This window comes from Salvelinus namaycush, chromosome 4, assembly GCF_016432855.1.
Source record: "Salvelinus namaycush isolate Seneca chromosome 4, SaNama_1.0, whole genome shotgun sequence".
NCBI lineage: Eukaryota > Metazoa > Chordata > Actinopteri > Salmoniformes > Salmonidae > Salvelinus > Salvelinus namaycush.
Genome location: NC_052310.1, coordinates 73,692,409 through 73,707,035, shown reverse-complemented (window position 1 = coordinate 73,707,035; position 14,627 = coordinate 73,692,409).

Sequence of the window (14,627 nt, the reverse complement as noted above, 5' to 3'; positions counted from 1 at the left end):
GAGACAGGAGTTCATCTAAGGGTCAAACTAAATTTTAAGAGCAGATCAGCCTTCCAACAGTGATTGGGTTTTTCACCACAGGAGGCTGCTGAGTGGAGGACGGCTCATAATAATGGCCTAAACGGAGCATATGGAATGGCATCAAACACATGAAAACCATGTGTTTGATACCATTCCACTGATTCCGCTCCAGCCATTACCACGAGCCCATCCTCCGCAATTAAGGTGCCATCAACCTCTTGTGTTTTTCACATACTGATAAAAACTACATCATCAATATAAAAAACTATGAATTGTATTGTGACTGTATTTCAGAACTGAAATGGTCCAAGTCCAAATTCATGTCAAAATGACCATGTTTGTGTTTTTTCATGTCATTAAATATACTGCCTTGTAAAAGTGATATCTATAGGTCCTTGTTTTAGCAGAAAGTATTCATACCCGTTGACTTATTACACATTTTGTTGTGTTACAGCCTGAATTCAAAATAGATTAATATGATATTTTTCTCACCCATCTACACACAGTACCCCACAATGACAGTAAAAACATGTTTTTAGAAATGGTTTCAAATTAATTGAAAATTACATGAAGAAATGTCTCATTTACATAAGTATTCACACCCCTGAGTCAATACATGTTAGAATCACCTTTGGCAGCAACTACAGCTGTGAGTCTATCTGGGTACGTCTCTAAACACACCTGGATTGTACAATATTTCCACATCATAATTTTTTTAATTCTTCAAGATCTGTCAAGTTGGTTATTGATCACTGCTAGACAGCCATTTTCAAGTCTTATCATAGATTTTCAAGTCGATTTAAGTCAAAACTTTAACTAGGCCTCTCAGGAACATTCAATGTCATCTTGGTAAGCAACTCCAATGTATATTTGGCTTTGCTTTAGGTTATTGTCCTACTGAAAGGGAAATGTGTCTCCTAGTGTCTGTTGGAAAGCAGACTGAACCAGGTTTTCTTCTAGGATATTGCCTGTGTTTAGCTCTATTCTGTTTCTTTTTATCCCAAAAATGTCCCTAGTCATTGCCGATGACAAGCATACCCATAACATGATGCAGCCACCACCATGCTTGACAATATGAAGTGGTACTCCATGATGTTGTGTTGGTATTGCCCCAAACATTTAACGCTTTGTTTTCATCACATAAAGTTCATTTATTTGTCACATTTCTTGCAGTTTTACTGCGAACATAATTTTTTTTTGTCTACAAGCTTCCTTCTTTTCACTCTGTCATTTAGGTTAGTATTGTGGAGCAACTACAATGTTGTTGATCCATCCTCAGTTTTTTCCTATCACAGCCATTAAACTTTATAACTGTTCTAAAGTCACAATTGTCCTCATGGTGAAATCCCTGAGCGGTTTTCTTCCTCTCCGGCAACTGAGTTAGGAAGGACTTCTGTATCTTTGTAGTGACTGGGTGTATTGACACACCATCCAAAGTTTAATTAGTAACTTCACCATGCTTTAAGAGATATTCAATGTCTGTTTTTTATTAGGTTTTTACCCATCTAACAATAGGTGCCCTGCTTTGCGAGGCTTTGTAAAACTTCCCTGGTCTTTGTGGTTAAATCTGTTTGAAAGTCACTGCTCGACTTAGGGATCTTACAGATAATTGTATGTGTGGGGTATTATGTAACTTGTTAAGCAAATTTCTACTCCTGAACTTACTTAGGCTCGCCATAACAAAGGGGTTGAATACTTATTGACTGAAGATATTTCAGCTTGTCATTTGTAGGTATTTGTAATAAATTCTAAAAACATAGTTCTACTTTTACATTATTGGTTATTATGTGTAGGCCAGTAACACAATCTCAATTTAATCCATTTTTTATTTCAGGCTGTATAACACTACAAAATGTGGAACAAGTCAAGCGGTGTGAATACTTTCTAAATACACTGTAGGTGAGATGGGCTGCTCCAGAAGGTTCACAGAAGCATACTAGCAGACTGGACCCTGGTTTGAACACATCGTACATCCATTCAGTTGTCAAACCGTTTAGTGTAAACAAAGAAACTTCTCTTTTCCACACTGGTTCTCTCTGCGTTGTTAGTCCTCATGAATGATGCAGCCTCTCTATGGCTGCAGGGGGGGGGGGGGGGGGGGGGTCGGCGTGTGTGTATGTGAAAGCGTTCGGGGGGCAACGTGGTGGAGGTGATGTGACTGATTCGGAGTGACTTCATTTCATGTAAATGCGAGCGCTCTGAGGGAATTCACTTTGGATTATGCGCACCACTGTGCACCGGCATGAAATATTAAGCGCCATGTCACTTTCTGTCCACAGGTGTCACTGGCGGGCAGGAGCAGGGCAGAAAAACTTAGCATTTTGATGAGGTGTGGATTTGGGCAGGCTTGTTTGAGGAAGCATATGCTCTGCTTTTGTTTCCACCAGCCGCGAGCCACGGCCGAGTTGTCATTCCCGAGCAGAGTGAGTGCGCTTATCACTTGTGACAACGGTGTGAGGAGAGAGGGAGAGCGATAAAGTGGTGTGGCGGGCCGCCTCCGTTCGGCCTCTGCTTTACCAAGAGGCTTTTATGTTTTGGGTGGCGCAGATTAAAGCCCCCCCACACTACTCCCACCAGGAATCCAGTCTATCCTCCCCCTACAAACAAACTCCCCTCTACCTCTTCATCTGCCCCTAACACAGCTCTCACTACCTCCTCTACTTCCCTCATTCCACCTGTGAATGTTAGTGTTTGGTAATTAATGGAGCAAGAAGTGATTCCATCTGACATATTCACAGTCACCTGTACTCATAGAGACAAAGACTGGTAGAGGGAGAGAGATCGAGGTGAGAGTGAGAGTGAGAGGTACTCAATTCAAGGACAGATGAGGAGTGTAGGAAATAGCAACCAGTTCACCCCTCTCTGGTTCTCTCATCTCTCCTGGCTATTCTCTCTTCTCTTTCATTTTCCATTTGAGTCTCTATGTCTATCAGTTGAGTCAGATTGCATCTCATCTTGTCTCCTCTGCCTCAGTGGAAATGAAGTCTGGCCTGGGTCGTGTACCAGGACGGCTAAGGTGAGAGGATGATGCCTTCAGGCTCAAGGAGTCATTCTAGTCAGTCACTATGAAGTTCCTCTGCTGTGATCCAGCCAGTCTCAGGCCTCACCTGTGCATTACTAGAGGGCTAGATTCCCACAGTGTGACTAATGCCTCAATTGTAAGATGAAGTGCACTTGGGACAAACCTAAAAAAAATGTTAGCTAATCCCTCTTAAGTATTAACAACTTTTACTAAAATATTAAAAGAATATGAATTCTACTATGTAGTGTATGTAGCTTGTTTATAACCCTGATGCTTGGATTTAGTTCACAGAGTAACCACTGAACCAGGGCCTGAACTAACACTTAAAAGCTACTCACTCGCTCCTTCACACCCTCACGCAGTGTGAATCAGTGAAAAGTGCTGATTCTAGAAGCTCACATGAGAACCAGATCACGTACACATCTACTTCACACATCTGTCTGGCTCACCCACAAATGGATCATGGATTATTCAACAGGAAAACAGGTGCTCTCCTCCTTTCTTTCATAAAGAAAGGAAGAAAAAAGTAGAGGCGAGGACACTCTGTGGCTCCATTGAAAAGAAAGCATCAGATCGGCTGTTTAACTTTTTCTTGAAAGCAGAGGGGGTAGTGAGCTGTGAGAGAGAGGGGGGTGAATGATGGAGAGACATGAAGTGGCCTGAGTGGGCCAGGTCCCTTAACTGGTTACTGCTACCCTCTCCTTCTCCACCACCCCCGACTGGGGCTCCTAAGGCAGGTTTTAATGGTGGATAAAAGGAGATCTTTTATTCAGGTGTGTTGTATTACCAGGTGAACACAGACCCTCCCTAGAGGACTGAGATATAGAGAGCTGTGTGGGCCTGAGTGGGGTGTAAACGCAACAAGTGTGTGTGAATATACAGTACCAGTCAAAAGTTTGGACACACCTACTCATTCAAGGCTTTTTCTTTATTTGTACTATTTTCTACATTGTAGACTAATAGTGAAGACATCAAAACTATGAAATAACACATATGGAATCATATGTGTGATTTGTTTTTTTAACAAATCAAAATATATTTAATATTTTAGACTCTTCAAAGTAGCCACCCTTTGCCTTGATGACAGCTTTGCCCACTCCAAGATAAGGAATGTGTGTGTGTGTGTGTGTGTGTGTGTGTGTCTGTGTCTGTGTCTGTGTCTGTGTGTGTGTGTGTGTGTGTGTGTGTGTGTGTGTGTGTGTGTGTGTGTGTGTGTGTGTGTGTGTGTGTGTGTGTGTGTGTGTGTGTGTGTGTGCGCTCCTTTTTGTTAGTTTTGTCTGTATGAGCAGGTGTTTCAGTGAAGCATGTGCACGGTTACATTTCTAGGTGTTTGTTGTGTTGGCATGTTTTCATGTGAATTGTGTGTATTTGTCGTAGGAGATGGGCTGCTTCTTGGAGTCTGAGGGTTTATTGTCTTCTGAGGTGCGCTCTGAGGCTAGCAGTGGGAACCTGGCAAGACTGTTGGTAATGTGAGAGTATCTATCTGTATTTTAGCTCTGTGTTAATGGCCTCCTCTGGTCATTCAAGACGTCAAAACACATCTACTGTATTACAAGGTCTGTTGATTACCTAACTCACCTTCTCTGGTTTGGGTTGTTGAGGGAGCACAGATGCACCGGGGAGTTGACTTTCTTCATCAGCATCTGGCCTCTGTTTTGCCTGGAGCCTAATTACCCCATCAGAGGGCTGTCGCTCGCCTGCTGTACTCTCTCGTTCTACGCTCCCCACACTCCACGCTCATCAGGCCTTTTAAGTGATTTGTGTGTGAATATGTTAGGAGGAGCGAAGGAGCACAGCGCCTAAACTGGTGGAGGTAAAGAGCGATGGGGGACGACGTGGAGGCGTGTTTAATAATGGATGCTCGTTCGCTCATCACGTTTTAGGCCCTCTACCCGTTTGTCCTCTAACTAAATCTGTTTATTTCTCTCATGGGTCTTTCACCATGTCGTCCTGAACCGTGCACTTTTAGCTACGAAGGCTTTGGCAAAGCCTTCCTTATTAACATCCAACTTAGCATACTCCTCTGACAGTCTCTGTTTCTCTCTCCCTCTCCAGTGTCTGCTCCCTCCTTCTCTGCCCTGGACCTGAGTACAGTACATCAGAGGAAGTCTGACCCAGGGCTTCAGAAGGTGAGCTCTCTTACGGGGTAACTGTTTTTACAGTGCTCTGGTTCTCTTTACAGTGTGTATGTGCAGACGTTTACCTTGTCTGACATGCTTCTGAACAGACTTATGAAAGCCCTTGGCAACGTGGTTTTTGACGTATGTGCATAGCTACATATGTTACATGTGCCTAGCATTGGCCCCCGCCAGTGTGTACGTAAGTTAGAAACCGCAGCGTTGTTGTCCCTGCAGCGGGCCACCCAGTTCCCTGCCCTGGCTGCCTCATACATATGGGCACAGTCAGTCAGTCAGTGGTCCTGACCTGCGGCCCTCACCCAGGAGCTCCCTGGGAGAAATGTCAATGAGGCCACTGTGAGCCCCGCCCTGGCCCTACCCAGCCTCGGGTCTGTAGGCTGGCTGCAGGCAGGAGGGTAACTATGTCAATATTTACACTTTACACCCACTCCTCTCTCTTTTTTCTCCTCCCCTCCCTCATCCCTCTGGACCCCCCAGGAAGCCCAGAGGTCCTGGCATACCAACTGGTGTTTGAGGTTCTGTCTTGTCACGCACGTACGTACGTTAGTTATGACTGTGGAAAGATAGTTGAAGGAAATTGAGGGATTGTTGAAGATAGATTTTCCTAGGGTTTTTGAGCTGGTATCAGTCAGCCATCATCTCCATCTCAGGAGGAAGGTTGAGTTTATTGATGTTTGCATGTCATGTGGGTGATTTAGGCTGCGTCTCTGGACAATGTTCCCGGTAGCAGGGCTGTAAGCCGCGCAATGCTGTCGTTGCCAGGCAGCCTGTCACACCCATAATTGGGGTTGTCACCAAGGAGAGTGGAGTGTCACTGGGGGGGCTAAGTCAGAGCCATTTCACTACACTCTACAACCTGTTCTTGACAGAGGCAAGGTCAGGAGTTAATTGAATCATTAAAGAGCCCCGCTGCCTCTCCACACTCCTCTCCTCTATACACTGCATTAGGAAAGTATTCAGACCACTTCACTTTTTCCACATTTTGTTACGTTACAGCTTTATTCTAAAATGAATTAAATGTAAAAAAAAAATGCTCATCAATCTACACACAATACCCCATAATGACTAAATGAAAAACTGCTTTTCAGAAAGGTTTGCAAATTCATACAAAATAATAAACAAATACCTTTACAGAAGTATTCAGACCCTTTGCTACGAGACTCGAAATTGAGCTCAGGTGCATCCTGTTTCCATTGATCATCCTTGAGATGTTTCTACAACTTGATTGGAGTCCACCTGTGGTTAAATTCAATTGATTGGACATGATTTGGAAAGGCACACATCTGTCTATATAAGGTCCCACAGTTGACAGTGCAAGTCAGAGAAAAAACCAAGCCATGAGGTCGAAGAAATTGTCTGTAGAGCGCCGAGACAGGATTGTGTCGAGGCACAGATCTGGGGAAGGGTACCAAAAAATGTCTGCAGCATTGAAGGTTGCCAAGAACACAGTGGCCTGCATCATTCTTAAATGGAAGAAGTTTGGAACCACCAAGACTCTTCCGAGAGCTGGTCGCCCGGCCAAACTGAGCAATCCGGGGAGAAGGGCCTTGGTCAGGGAGGTGACCAAGAACCCAATGGTCACTCTGACAGAGCTCCAGAGTTCCTCTGTGGAGGTAGGAGAAGCTTCCAGAAGGACAACCGTCTCTGCAGCACTCCACGACTCAGGCCTTTATGGTAGAGTGGCCAGACGGAAGCCACTCCTCAGTAAAAGGCACATGACAGCTAGCTTGGAGTTTGCCAAGAGGCACCTAAAGGACTCAAACCATGAGAAACAAGATTCTCTGGTCTGATGAAACCAAGATTGAACTCTTTGGCCTGAATTCCAAACGTTTGGAGGAAACCTGGCACCATCCCTACGGTGAAGCATGGTGGTGGAAGCATTATGCTGTGGGGATGATTTTCAGCCACAGGGACTGGGAGACTAGTTAGGATTGAGGGAAAGATGAACGGAGCAAAGTACAGAGAGATCTTTGATGAAGATCTGCTCCAGAGCGCTCAGGACCTCAGACTGGGATGAAGGTTCACCTTCCAACAGGATAACAACCTGAAGCACACAGCCAAGACAACGCAGGAGTGGCTTCGGGACAAGTCGCTGAATGTCCTTCAGTAGCCCAGCCAGACTTGAACCTGATCGAACATCTCTGGAGAGACCTGAAAATAGCTGTGCAGCGACGCTCCCCATCCAACCTGACAGAGCTTGAAAAGATCTGCAGAGAAGAATGGGAGAAACTCCCCAAATACAGGTGTTCCAAGCTTGTAGCGTCATACCCAACAAGACTCAAGGCTGTAATCGCTGCCAAAAGTGCTTCAACAAAGTACTGAGTAAAGGGTCTGAATACTTATGTAAATGTGATATTTCAGTTTTTTATATTTTTTTAATATACATTTGCAAAAACATTTAAAACCTGTTTTTGCTTTGTCTTTATGCGGTATTGTGTGTAGATTGATGAGGGTCTGAATACTTTCCGAATGCACTGTATGCCTCTCTTCTGCTGACAACGCCACATACGCAAGGCTCTAGAGTTGCCTCGATACCAGTATTGCGATACTTAGAGGTATCATGGCAAGGAAACAAAACATGAAGCAGATTGTATTTCCTGAGGAAACCAGTGTTAATGCCAGAAACGAGCAGCTTCAGATTGTCACCCAGAATCACATGTTTCTTTTCCAAGCTATAGTTCACACTATGTTACATACAGAAGGTTTTTTAAAGGATCAATTAATTTAGTCTGCTTTGTTTTCCTTTTTGTTTTCCTTATTTCCTCAGATGATTTGTCAAGGCAAAGTGGCGGTCCTTTTCTCTGTCCTATATATCCCTGTTGCGTATTTTTCAGTGATCATCATGTCTCTGTTAGAGCATTCAGGATCCATTGTTTGCACCTTCAGAAGGCCCAGGTTCTTATCATCCCTGTCCATGAAGGCCCAGGTTCTTATCATCCCTGTCCATGAATGCCCAGGTTCTTATCATCCCTGTCCATGAATGCCCAGGTTCTTATCGTCCCTGTCCATGAATGCCCAGGTTCTTATCATCCCTGTCCATGAAGGCCCAGGTTCTTATCATCCCTGTCCATGAATGCCCAGGTTCTTATCATCCCTGTCCATGAATGCCCAGGTTCTTATCATCCCTGTCCATGAATGCCCAGGTTCTTATCATCCCTGTCCATGAATGCCCAGGTTCTTATCATCCCTGTCCATGAATGCCCAGGTTCTTATCATCCCTGTCCATGAATGCCCAGGTTCTTATCATCCCTGTCCATGATTGCCCAGGTTCTTATCATCCCTGTCCATGAAGGCCCGGGCACTTATCGTCCCTGTCCATGAAGGCCCGGGCACTTATCGTCCCTGTCCATGAATGCCCAGGTTCTTATCATCCCTGTCCATGAAGGCCCAGGTTCTTATCATCCCTGTCCATGAATGCCCAGGTTCTTATCATCCCTGTCCATGAATGCCCAGGTTCTTATCATCCCTGTTCATTAAGGCCCGGGCACTTATCGTCCCTGTCCATGAAGGCCTGGGCACTTATCGTCCCTGTCCATGAAGGCCCGGGCACTTATCGTCCCTGTCCATGAAGGCCCGGGCACTTATCATCCCTGTCCATGAAGGCCCGGGCTCATGTGTACATGTACAGTGGTCATGTCTTGTCCTCTGCTGCCCCCTATAGGGGGACTCCAGCCAGAGACAACGTTACATACATCAAAAAGCTGTTTGGAGAAAAACTAAATCAAGTCCAAGGCTTATTTCCATTGTGGTTTTCTGTGCTTGACCCTGCAATGTGTGTGTATGTGTGTGTCTGAGATGCATCTATAAAGTTGTGTTTGTTTTCAGGTCACTGAGTTGCTGTACAAAGATGAGCGCTTCTCTCAGGGAGCTACAGGATCTGCTGGTAAGATCAGTTGTGAATTGATGACAAGCTGACCAGAAGAACAGAATGATATCTGACAGTCAAGTGTCTGTCTGTCTGCGTGCATGGTTCACAGTATATGTATCTGCACAGTGGCAGGAGTCTGCTGACACGCTCACTCTGCATTGTGAATACTGTGTGTGCATGCTCATGTCTAGTCTGCCCTAGATAAACTGTGTGGCCTGGCCAGAGAGACAGCCTGTCTGTCAGGGGAAATGGACCCAGGCTGCTGACACAGCGCTGAACAAACAGCCTGCGTCTGAGTGTGTCAGGACTGTGTATCTTTCTATCAGTGTGTGTGGCATGGCTGTGTCGCTCTGTGTCAGTGTGTGTGATCTGGTTGGGTCTGACCCGGCTACAGTGCTGGTGGGAGAGATGGAGGCAGTTTTCCGTGTCTCTTCCTGTTGTCTCCTCCATGCGGCCGCCCAAGAGTGGCTGTCATCTACTGCCACCCGCCCGATACACATTACCTTTCACTTCACTCACAGAGCGTTCTCTGTCAGCACTATACACACACACGCACACACCCATTGTCCTGGGACCGCAACCTATGTCCTTGTATCCATCAGTTTTCAGTTGCGTTTAATTTTGGTTGTGGTGTCTGTCTCTGTGTGTGTGTGTGTGTGTGTGTGTGTGTGTGTGTGTGTGTGTGTGTGTGTGTGTGTGTGTGTGTGTGTGTGTGTGTGTGTGTGTGTGTGTGTGTGTGTGTGTGTGTGTGTGTGAATAACATCCGTCTACAGAGGCTGTGTCCTACTTTCTCTATAACCTGATTGATGGCATGTCTGAGGCAGAGGTGCAGGCTCAGGAGGACAAGCTCACCCAGTACTTCGACCAGCTGAAAAGCATGGTACACATGCACACACCCACACACACACACACACACACACACACACACACACACACACACACACACACACACACACACACACACACACACACACACACACACACACACACACACACACACACACACACACACACTTCACTCATCCCATTCATAAATACACCCCCTCTGACAGGCTTATCACACACGCTGATCTCAGATTTATGGGTCATGTCTATGTGGATAATGAGATTCAGATTAACCATGTCCCAAATTTCTGATTAGCAATCTGCCCCCTCCTAAAATGGACAAGCCCAGGTGAAAGAGAATTTGCAGAATCCGCGTCTCCCATGTTTGACCTGCAGGGTATGGTCATCCCAGGGAACATCTACGGAGGGATCAGGAACCTGCTAAACTCCCACCATGTGTCTGAGCTCGTCAAGGTATCTAAATCACTGGCTCTGGTTAGAGTGTTGGGCCATTAACCGAAAGGTAGCTAGTTCGAATACCCGAGCCAAAAAGGTAAAAAATCTGTCTGTGCCCTTGAGCAAGGCACTTAACCCTAATTTGCTCCAGGGGTGCTGTACTACTGTGGCTGACCTTGTAAAACAACACATTTCACTGTACCTATGCAGTGTATGTGACAAAAAAACACATTTATAATCTATTATTGTGATATATTATTGTGACCTAGATGACCAGTTCACAGTTACTGTATCAAGTATTATTAATGGTTCCGTCTTGATTTCTTTCTTTCGTTGTTATTTGGGGTTCTTTTAGGATGCCACGGCCCTGGTGGACAGCAAAAAAAGCTCTGAACTTCACAGACACTTACAACATAGTCGTAAGTGAAGTCATTGGGTTTGGGAGATATAGGTGATAGTCGTTGGGTTTCTATGAGGGCACAAGGCGAGACCCAGATGCAGACACGGGAGGCAGATGGTTTGAGTCTTTGATATTTATTAATAATCCAAAAGGGGTAGGCAAGAGAACAGTCGTGGACAGGCAAAAGGTCAAAACGATTTCAGATTCCAGGAGGTACAGTGTGGCAGACAGGCTCGAGGTCAGGGCAGGCAGAATGATCAGGCAGGCAGGTACAAAGTCCAGAAAACAGGCAAGGGTCAAAAGCAGGAGGACTAGCAAAGAGAATAGAAAAGGCAGGAGCACGGGAAAAACACGCTGGTTGACTTGGAACATACAAGACGAACTGGCACAGACAGACAGAAAACACAGGTTTAAATACCCAGGGGATAATGGGGAAGATGGGTGACACCTGGAGGGGGTGGAGACAAGCACCAAGACAGGTGAAACAGATCAGGGTGTGACAGTTTCGGAGATATAGGTGATAGTCGTTGGGTTTCGTAGATATAGGTGATAGTCGTTGGGTTTCGAAGATATAGGTGATAGTCATTGGGTTTCGGACATATAGGTGATAGTCGTTGGGTTTTGAAGATATAGGTGATAGTCGTTGGGTTTTGAAGATATAGGTGATAGTCGTTGAGGAAGTATGTGTGTAACATCTGTCGGTCTACCTGCCAGGGTCTGCATGGCAAGGTGTTGGCGCTGGAGAAGAGGCTGACTGAGCTGAAGGCTGACTGTAAACCAGTAGGAGCTACCCTGAAACAACTCATCCTCACTCTGTATTTTGAGGAGGTACAGTATCAGCAGACATGCCCTCTCTATTTTAGGTAATGTTTGTTAAGCGTAAAACCTGTTTTTTCCAGAGTGATAATCTGCTGCTTGACCATATGTCCGCACTCCGTGCCACTGTAAGAGTCAATTAAATATGGGTTTTTAAGGTCCTAATGGGCCGGCGGGCTATTGCGGCTCTGTAGCTGTGAACCATTAGTTTAGCCTTACAATTAAGCGTGTGAGATGAAGGTTGATTTAAGACGTCTTCTTCTCTGTCTGACAGAAACTGGACAGGGCACTGGATCTGAAGAGCCAACACAAGGCAGACATGGTTAGTCGAGCCTTATAGTTTAATTTGAGCTGGATCAAGGGAGACATAAAAACTTCTTAGGGATTGGCATCCAATCAAAGGGACAGTTGTAAATCATGCAGCGCCTTGTGTCACCGTCGCAGATTTTAGAGAAACAACAAATGTTGGTACATATAAGTGTCTTATATCAGCTGAAAGCTAAAATTATTGTTAATATAACTGCACTGTCCAATTTACAGTAGCTATTACTGCGAAAAATGCCATGCTATTGTTTGAGGAGAGCTCCTAACAACAAAACACTTTTTCACCGTGATAGGTTTAATAAATTCACCTCTGAAGGTGAAATGGGTACTTACATTCTGAAATCTTGCTCTGATTTATCATCCAAAGGGTCCCAGAGATAGCATGAAGTGTCGTATTGTTAGATAAAATCCTTTTTCATATGCTAAAAAGGTCCATATAGCATGCACGATCAATTTTGTATTTCCACTCGTTCAATTTGCAAAGAAAGAAATCTGTGAAAATCTAACCCTAAACATTGTTTCAACCAGTCAAATCATATTCGTATTTATTCCTCTGAGATCCTAGAACGTAACGAGACTTACTATATCATTAGGGGTGTAGTATATCCTATAAGACACCATATTTGGTCAGAGAGCGACACCTTCATTGCATGCCAATGACACGGGCGGTCTACACTTGAACAACTCTAACATTGTTAAACAAGCACCAATCAGGGTCAAACAAAGCTAGCTAGATAGCCAATGAGCTGGGCTTTACAGGAGTATCCGAAAACCCTGTATCTGTCTTAAAATGTAGATACTAACCTTGTACGACAGCCTACCTTTTCCTTTAGGACAAAAATTCTAAGAATATTCAGAGTTATGAAGTTATGAGAACTGGTTGTTTTGCAAATGTTGAATTTATAATATGGCTACTAATATTGTAAAAGCTAAATCAAAGTGCAAGTATACAGATTTGACAATATTCTTGCAGAAAAATGTCATATGAATGCAAATGTCTCCTTCACGATGTAACGGCTGTCGTCGGAAGAAGGTGAAGACCAAAACGCAGCGTGGTAAGTGTTTGTCATGTTTAATAGAAACTGAACACTAAAACGCAAAAAACAACAAAATGACAACCGAAACAGTTCCGTCAGGTGCAACGCACACTAAACAGAAATTAATCACCCACAACACAAAATGGGAAAACAGGCTACCAAAGTATGGCTCCCAATCAGAGACAACGATAGACAGCTGCCTCTGATTGGGAACCACACCAGGCCAAACACATAGAAAACCAACAACATAGAAAAAAGAACATAGACTGCCCACCCTAGTCACACCCTGGCCTAACCAAAATAGAGAATAAAAAACCTCTCTATAGCCAGCGTAATACACGATTTGCCCAAATGTACCTGGGTGACTTCACACTAAATGTCATGTAGTTCTCTCATACTTCAAGTTATCTGTCTGAAACTTTGCACATACACTGCTGCCATCTTGTGGACACCATCGGAATTACAAACAGAGTGATGGCTGGAACAAGGACCTTTCTGTTGCATTTCAAAGATTGTGGTAGAAAAAAAAAATCTTTTTTTTCTTTGTATATTCTTCTACCAGATCTACTGTGTTATATTCTCCGACATTCAATTCACATTTCCACAAACTTCAAAGTGTTTCCTTTCAAATGGTACCAAGAATATGCATATCCTTGCTTCAGGGCCTGAGCTACAGGCAGTTAGATTTGGGTATGTCATTTAGGCGAAAATTGAAAAAAAGGGGCTATCCCTAAGAAGTGGCCAGGCCTGTAGATTTGGACGCTCTGATGAATCCGGTGCGTATGCACCCTGAGTCTCTCCTCTCCTCGCCCCACAACCTGCCTCTGTCACCCCTCAGAAAGAGAAAGGCTGCACTCACCTTCAGCTCTCTGTCTTTTACTCCCCTGCACAGCTTCAGCCAAGAGGAGGAAGGAGGCATTGAGAAGATGGGCGGGTAGAGGAATCTGAATTGTAGGGAAAAGCAATTGTGACATATGAACTGCATCAGCCACTGTCGCGATCTCACACACCTATGATCGAAAAATATGTATTTCTCAAATCTGTGATCTCTCTTGCTCTCTCTCTCTCTCGCTCTCTCTCTCACGCTCTCTCTCTCTGACTCTAGAAGCTGTAAGGATTACTCTGTCTCTGGATTCCAGCAGGTACATGGTTCTGGTCAAGGTTCTCACCAAGTCTTGCCTGAAAAGAAACCTTGCCTGAGACCCGAAGACTTGCATTGGTTAACATGCCTAGGCTTCAGCTCAGCAGGCTAACACCAGGTGAGAAAGTTTCTTGTCTATTTCACTTGCTTTGGCAATGTAAACATACTGTATGTTTCCCATGCCAATAAAGTCCATTGAATTGAGAGAGAGATATACAGTACCAGTTAAATTTATATATTTTTAACCCCCTTTATCTCACTGTAATTTTGTGATATCCAATTGGTAGTTAAAGTCTTTTACCGTCTCTGCAACTCAAGTACAGATTCGGGAGTGGCGAAGGTCGAGAGCCGTGCATCCTCCGAAACAAGACCCCGCCAAGCCCCATTGCTTCTTGACACAACCCGGGAGCTGGCCGCACCAACGTGTCGGAGGAAACATCGTACACCTGGCGACCGTGTCAGCGTGCATTGTGCCCAGCCCGCCACAGGAGTTGCTAGAGCGCGATGGGACAAGGACAACTCGGCCGGCCAAACCCTCCCCTAACCCGGACAATGCTGGACCAATTGTCTGTCGCCTCA